The 6,494-nt window shown below is 47.9% G+C and overlaps 1 pseudogene; it reads right to left on the minus strand.

Moving 5' to 3' along the window:
- Positions 1–4,082: 4,082 nt before the first annotated feature.
- LOC148121422 (Nuclear RNase P) lies at positions 4,083–4,270 on the minus strand (annotated as a pseudogene).
- Positions 4,271–6,494: the final 2,224 nt, after the last annotated feature.

A 6,494-nucleotide genomic window follows, 5' to 3' on the forward strand; every position in this document is an offset into this window, starting at 1 on the left:
CTACACAGAGAAGCCCTGCCACATAAAACCAAAACAAAGAATGATAGCTTTACATTAAATCAAGCCAAAGCTCCTCTGAGTACAGACCTGTGTGTGACCACATAGATCACTGGCTCACAAAGTGACCCTAACTTAAGCCCTCTGGGAAGTCGAGGATGGTGTTTTAGAATACAGATGTCTCTAGAATTGGACTTGAAGATTATTCTGGCTTCTATAGAGGTTGGGTCAGAGGCTGGGGTGGGTTGGCTGGTTTGGTAGCCTTGTGAGATGAGGAAAGGAGGGGAAGTGACCAAAGGAAAAGTCAGGGTTTGAGTGGAATCTTGAGAAAGCAGAGTCTATTTAGGGTCAGTAGGAGCCCCCCTCCCCCCCCCCCCGCGCCATCAAATGTGTCTGCCTTCACCCTTCAACAGTTTCCTCTCTCCTTCCTACTCTTCAAACCATGGTCCTTAAAAATGACATCTGGCACAGGATGGGCAGTGTGACTCCCTTTGACCACCAGAGGGCAGATCATTCTCACGTTTAAATTTGGGGTGGGGGGCGTGGTATGAGCTCCAATCCCTTTTCCCACAACTCTAGAGCTCTGCTTTCCCCATCTACTTCCCAGGGGTGGTGCTTGTGTGGAGCTGGAGTGTGGCCCAAGGGAACTTCCTGGAGTCCTGTGGATTAATTAGCCCTGCGAACCTGTTGCTTTTGAAATCTTTTCTTACCTCTCTCTGCATCTGTCCAGCTCTCAGGGTAACTGAACTGATCATGAGATCCACCCAGTCAGCTCTCAGTGGTTCAGTTGATATTTTCCCTATAACCCAAGAGCTCTCTCAGCTTCTTTACATTCAGGGACCTAGCTCCATCCCTCCTGTTGCGCGTAGAGGGAGGGTCAATGGGCAAATTCTAACTTCTATGGAACCAGGAAAGGGGGAGGGCTTGAAGCAGAAGTCAGCATAGGCTATTGCCTCTGCCTGGTGGGACTCTGACAGCGCATTGCCATCTACTGAGTTCATTCCTGAAAGCCATAATCAGGCTATAAATAAAAATGACCCATACAGAAGTCTCATAATGTTTTAAGTAAGTCTGTGGTTCAGTGTTAGGCACAAATTGGACAGATCTGGGAGACTCCAAAGGAAAGTGAAGGTAGATTCAGGTTGCTACATGGATTTCTTGTTAAGATCTGGGAGCATTCCAAAGCTGAAGACTTCAGAGCTGTTAAACTCAGTAGGTCCATTTATCACTAGGGAAATTGAGGTCCGGAAAGGAAAGGGACATCTTCAAGAGGTCTGGCCTTGTTGTGCTGTTCTGAGGCTTCGTTGTTCCCCTGTTCCCTACCAAGGCATTACGTAGCACTGGCTATCCTATGTAGACCAGGCTGACTTTGAACCCTCAGAAATGCTCCTGCCTCTGTCTCCCAGGTGCTGGGTTTAAAGGCGTGTACCTCTATGCCTGACTAAGGAATATTTTTTTAATTTATTTTTAATCTTTGGGTACAAGTTGTACCTGCTTGTTTGTATACACACTGCACACACATGCAGTGCCTCTGGAGGCCAGAAGAGGTTCATGAGCTACCATGGGACCAAACCCATGTCCTCTGAAAGAGCATCAAGTGCTTTGAACTGCTGAGCCACTTAGCCAACAACTTGTTTTGGTGGTTTTTTTTTTGTTTGTTTTGTTTTGTTTTGTTTTTTTCAAGATGGGTTTACTGAAACCACTCTGTAGACCAGGCTGACTTTGAACCCTCAGAGATGCTCCTGCCTCTGCCTCCCAGGTGCTGGGATTAAAGGCATGTGTCACCTTTTCCTGGTTTGGTTTGTTTTTGAGACAGCGGTTTACTTTGTAAACCTGCCTGCCTGTCCATTATGTAGACCAGGCTGGCCAGGAATCATCTATTCTGCCTTTGGGTTTTTGTTTGTTTGTTTGTGCCAGAATTAAAGGGCAGATCACCATACTCAGCTTAAGGAATCCTTTTGTTTTGGTTGTCTTTTCTTTTTGATATTGACTGCATGGCCTCCTTCATGCTATGCAGGGGTGTTAAATAGCGCTCTCCCACTATCATACAACCCCAGAAATCCTTATTTTCATGAGTGCCTATTCTTTTACCATGAGTTTCTTTGTCTTAGAAGCGAGATTTGAAATGAAAATTAAAATGAAATGGTCTCTCCTGGGTTGCCTTGTAGAATATTTAAAAAGGTAACTTAAGGCCAGGGATGATAGTACACACACCTGTAATCAAAGTACTTAGAGGATGACAGAGACAGGAGGATCAGGAGTTCAATGCCATCCTCGAATGCATGTTAAGGCCAGCCTGGGCTACGTAATGCCTTGTTTCAAAAAAATTAAAAACCTGGTCGGGCATGGTGGTAGGTAGTATACACCTTCAATTCCCGCACTTGGGAAGCAGAAGCAGATAGATGTCTATGAGCTCTTGGCCATCCTGGTCTACATAATGAAACCATGTCACAAAATCAAAACCAACAGTAAAAATTAAATGTTGCATGACTTTAAAAAATATTGATTTGTATGTATATATGTGTACCTTTATGGGTGTGTGTGTATCACTTGCATGCAGGTGCTAGTAGAGGCCAGAGGGCATCAGATCTTCCGGAACTGGGTTTCCAGGAGGCAGTGAAGCCACTCGAGGTGAGTTCTGGGACCTGATCCAGGTCCTCTGAAAAAGAGTAGGTGCTCTTAAATGATGAACTGCGGGGGGCCATCCTGTCCCGCAGGAATGAACGCCACCAAAAACGAGAATTCCTTCTCTGGTCACATCTTTATTTGGAGCATTCCCTTGAGGAAAATTGGGGGAAGGGAAGATAGAGCAGGGACGAGAGAAAGCTTAGAGAGAGGAAGTAGGGTCCCGAGGCATCTGCTTTTAAACGGTGGAGCAGCTTGAACGCTGTCCTGATTGGTTAATGCCATTCTGCTGGTCTGAGCATGTGCAGGCAAGGGTGCAGGCAGGGTTGCTCAGCCCCACGTGGCTACCTCCAAACTGCAGGACCACCTGTGCCTCCAGGTGGCTCCCAACATCTCCCCCTAATTATTGTCTTTAAGAGCAATAAGGCAAAACTATTTTCCAATCTGGTCCCCACCTAGACGCAGCATGCCAAGGATATCTGCTCCCACCCATCCCCAAGGAGGGAAAAGGCAAAATAGAGTCAGAGATAAGAGGTTGCACAGGGTGTTGCTCAAGTCGATGGTGTGAAACAGCTGCTCTTGGCACCGCCCAGAAGGTCATCTCTGCTGTCTCCGCATGAATCTTCCACAGCAGGACACTCAGCATCCACTGGGTCATCTTCTTTATCTCTCTGGTCGGTCTCGCTGGCATCCAGATGTATGTCAGCATTCCTAGAAAAACATAAACAAAACTCTCCTCCCAAATTAACATTTAAGAGTACTAAAAACTCTCAGTGTAAAAATTCAGCACAATCAGTACTGGAAGTAGGCTGGTTTTGAACTTAGAGATCTGCAGGTCTCTGTTTCAAAAAGCAAATCTTGTTTGCCTGTACCAGCAAAATTTTGAATTAAAATTAAATGTAAAGAATGCAAGAGAAATCCTTTCTCTGGGGGAAGCTGTCACTGGTAGTGTAGTCCCCCTCTATTGTTTAAAAACCAAAGCAGTTGTCACTGGGAATTGAACTCAGGACCTTTGGAAGAGCAGGCAATGCTCTTAACCATTGAGCCATCTCTCCAGCTCCTCTATTCAGATGGAAAAACCTCTAGGTAGCATTGTTTATCTCACCAGGTGCCTCAGGCAAAAGGTCCGCCTTTCTTTGTTACCTAGGATACGGTAACCAGGTAAACATGCCTTTATTATGATAATCACGACCAGTTCTTTAAGGGAGAATGGACGTCGCTCATCAATCTGGCTACTTCCTGCTGACGAAGGGACGTTGTTTGGGGGGATAAATGTTTTTATCTGACTGAATTTTTGGCGACAAATGTTTTTATCTGACTGAATTTTTAGCGACCTTGGCTGAGGGCGGCGGCAGCGGACGGCAGCGGCAGCAGACGGCGGCGGCTGCCATAGCTCCGCCTCTGAGGCCCAATGTGGCGCGCTCCGCATGGCCCCGCCCCGGGCCGTGCGCGGGCTCGCCGTTTCACCTCAGGCAATGAACTCGCACCACCGGCTGTGAGTCTTTTTCAAGCTCCGGCGAGGGGGGGCATCCGCCCACCCGTGGAGGGGCTTCTCCTGCCCGGTCCGCCCGCGCGCAGAGCCCCGTTCTCTGGGAACTCACCTCCGCCCGCCCATGATGCTATGGAAACACAGTTTTTCCGCAGAGCCAATTCAGCTCCTCTTTGCCTTCTATGGCGCCGCTGCTCACCACGCAGCTTCCGCCTCAGTCAGGCGAGTCCGCTCAGGTGCTGAAAAAGTCCTCCAAAAACCATAGCCCCGCCAGAAGGCCGGGACATATAGCCTCTGATGTCACACGGACTTTAGCCTGCCCGTCGCCATGGCGATCTGGCTTTCCGTAGGCCCCCAGCAAACTCCCCGCCAGCAACCGGTTGCGTCTCCCTCCTGAGTAGCTGGGATCACAGGTGTGCACCACCGTGCCTGGCCCACTTCCGTGTTTCTAATCAGGCATTACCGCTCAAAGGCGGGCCGGCTGCCGCCAGCACTCTCAGCACGATCAAGCAGCTTGTCTTTCTCAGTCAAAAAATTAAAGTTTTTTGTACGTGAGAGCCAGAGACTGAGCTCTCTTAACAAAATTAGGCGAAAATCACCTCAGAAACTCTGTGGCTCTTTAAGAACAGGGAAGGCAGTCTTAGAACACGATCAAACTCGCCTCCCTACGAGACTGTTGCCCCGAGTCTCTTATCAGCGAGTACGCACGGAGGAAGCCGCGGATCTCCCAACCGTAAACCTCGCTTTTTCTCAGCTCCACCTGCACTGAACTTAAGGGATTTTTCTTCCCCGTTGCTTTTTGTACCTTCTTTCAGATACCTTAACTTTGATATTTTTTTTTTTTTTTTTTGTATTTTTTTTTTTCTATTTTAGGCCTATCCTTTGAAATTCCTTTTTACATTTCTTTTCCTCCCCTTTCTGGAGATTTTAACCGACGTCACTCACCGCTCCATGTTCTCAGAGTTCTGAAATTCAAGGCTCTCTGTGCTGGTGTCTGGTCTTGGCTTTTTCTCCCGGGCTTTCTCAGGGTCCCCCGGCGTAGTTGTCAGGGTCCCTCAGCGTCCGGGGTTTCGAGCACCAGTTGCGGGGGGCCATCCTGTCCCGCAGGAATGAACGCCACCAAAAACGAGAATTCCTTCTCTGGTCACATCTTTATTTGGAGCATTCCCTTGAGGAAAATTGGGGGAAGGGAAGATAGAGCAGGGACGAGAGAAAGCTTAGAGAGAGGAAGTAGGGTCCCGAGGCATCTGCTTTTAAACGGTGGAGCAGCTTGAACGCTGTCCTGATTGGTTAATGCCATTCTGCTGGTCTGAGCATGTGCAGGCAAGGGTGCAGGCAGGGTTGCTCAGCCCCACGTGGCTACCTCCAAACTGCAGGACCACCTGTGCCTCCAGGTGGCTCCCAACAATGAACCATCTCTCTAACTTGTATGTTTTCTTTCTTTTTTTCAATTTTTTAAAACTTTAGTGTGTGTGTATGTTTAGCCTGTATGTAGGTCTATGCAGCTGCAGGTGTGTAGGTCTGCACAGTAGAGGCTACCACCTGGAACTGGAGTTACAAAGTTAAAATTAGCCACCTATATGGGTGCTGGCAACATGAACACTGGACCTCTGGGAGAGCAAGCAGTGCTCCCTCCTGACTTCTGAACCAACTTGTACAAACCTTAATGATATTTTAATTTAGTGTATAGGGTAGCATAGCATGCCCATGGAGTCCAGATTTGTTTCTTTAGACTTGGTTCTCAGTTACTATGTGGGTCTCCAGGATCAAGTTCGGGTCCATTGAGCAATTTTGCCAGCCTTTGTTATGTGATCCTACATTCCCAAGATCACACAAGCATTTTCTCAGGACAGAATTGTATCGTAAAGATGGCCTTTGGAGCAATGAGGGGACTGAATTTGAGGATGTTAGATGGATATCTAGAAGCCAAGATAGTCGGGAGACGGAAGGTGTACAAAGCAGGAGACAGGTAATAGGGTGATACTACATTTGGCAGTTGACACGCGTTGATGGAAAGGTTGAATGATAAGGTGGGTTGTATGAGTTAACGGACAAAATGGGAAGTTGCGTTAGGATCAAATACACCAACCACAGGAACAGCTAATAGTTGCATTTTTCTAAGAAGTCAAACAACAGTTACAGGTACAGGTGACTCACACCTGTTCAATGTTTGAAAATAAACGAAAACTGACGGAAAGAAACGAAGAGATAGTCTGTTAACCTCGGTAGGTCTCGGGTGTTGCCGGAAATGGCTGATAACCGCCCTCAGCTGAGCGACGGAACGGGGGCGTGGCCGGTTTAGCACACGCGGAGACTCTTCGGGTGTTTCCGGAAACTACCGAAAGTCAACTCCAAGTGGGCGGAGAAAGGCCGGTAGGCGTGG

This window comes from Myodes glareolus, chromosome 7 (genome assembly GCF_982192425.1).
Source record: "Myodes glareolus chromosome 7, mMyoGla1.1, whole genome shotgun sequence".
Lineage (NCBI taxonomy): Eukaryota > Metazoa > Chordata > Mammalia > Rodentia > Cricetidae > Myodes > Myodes glareolus.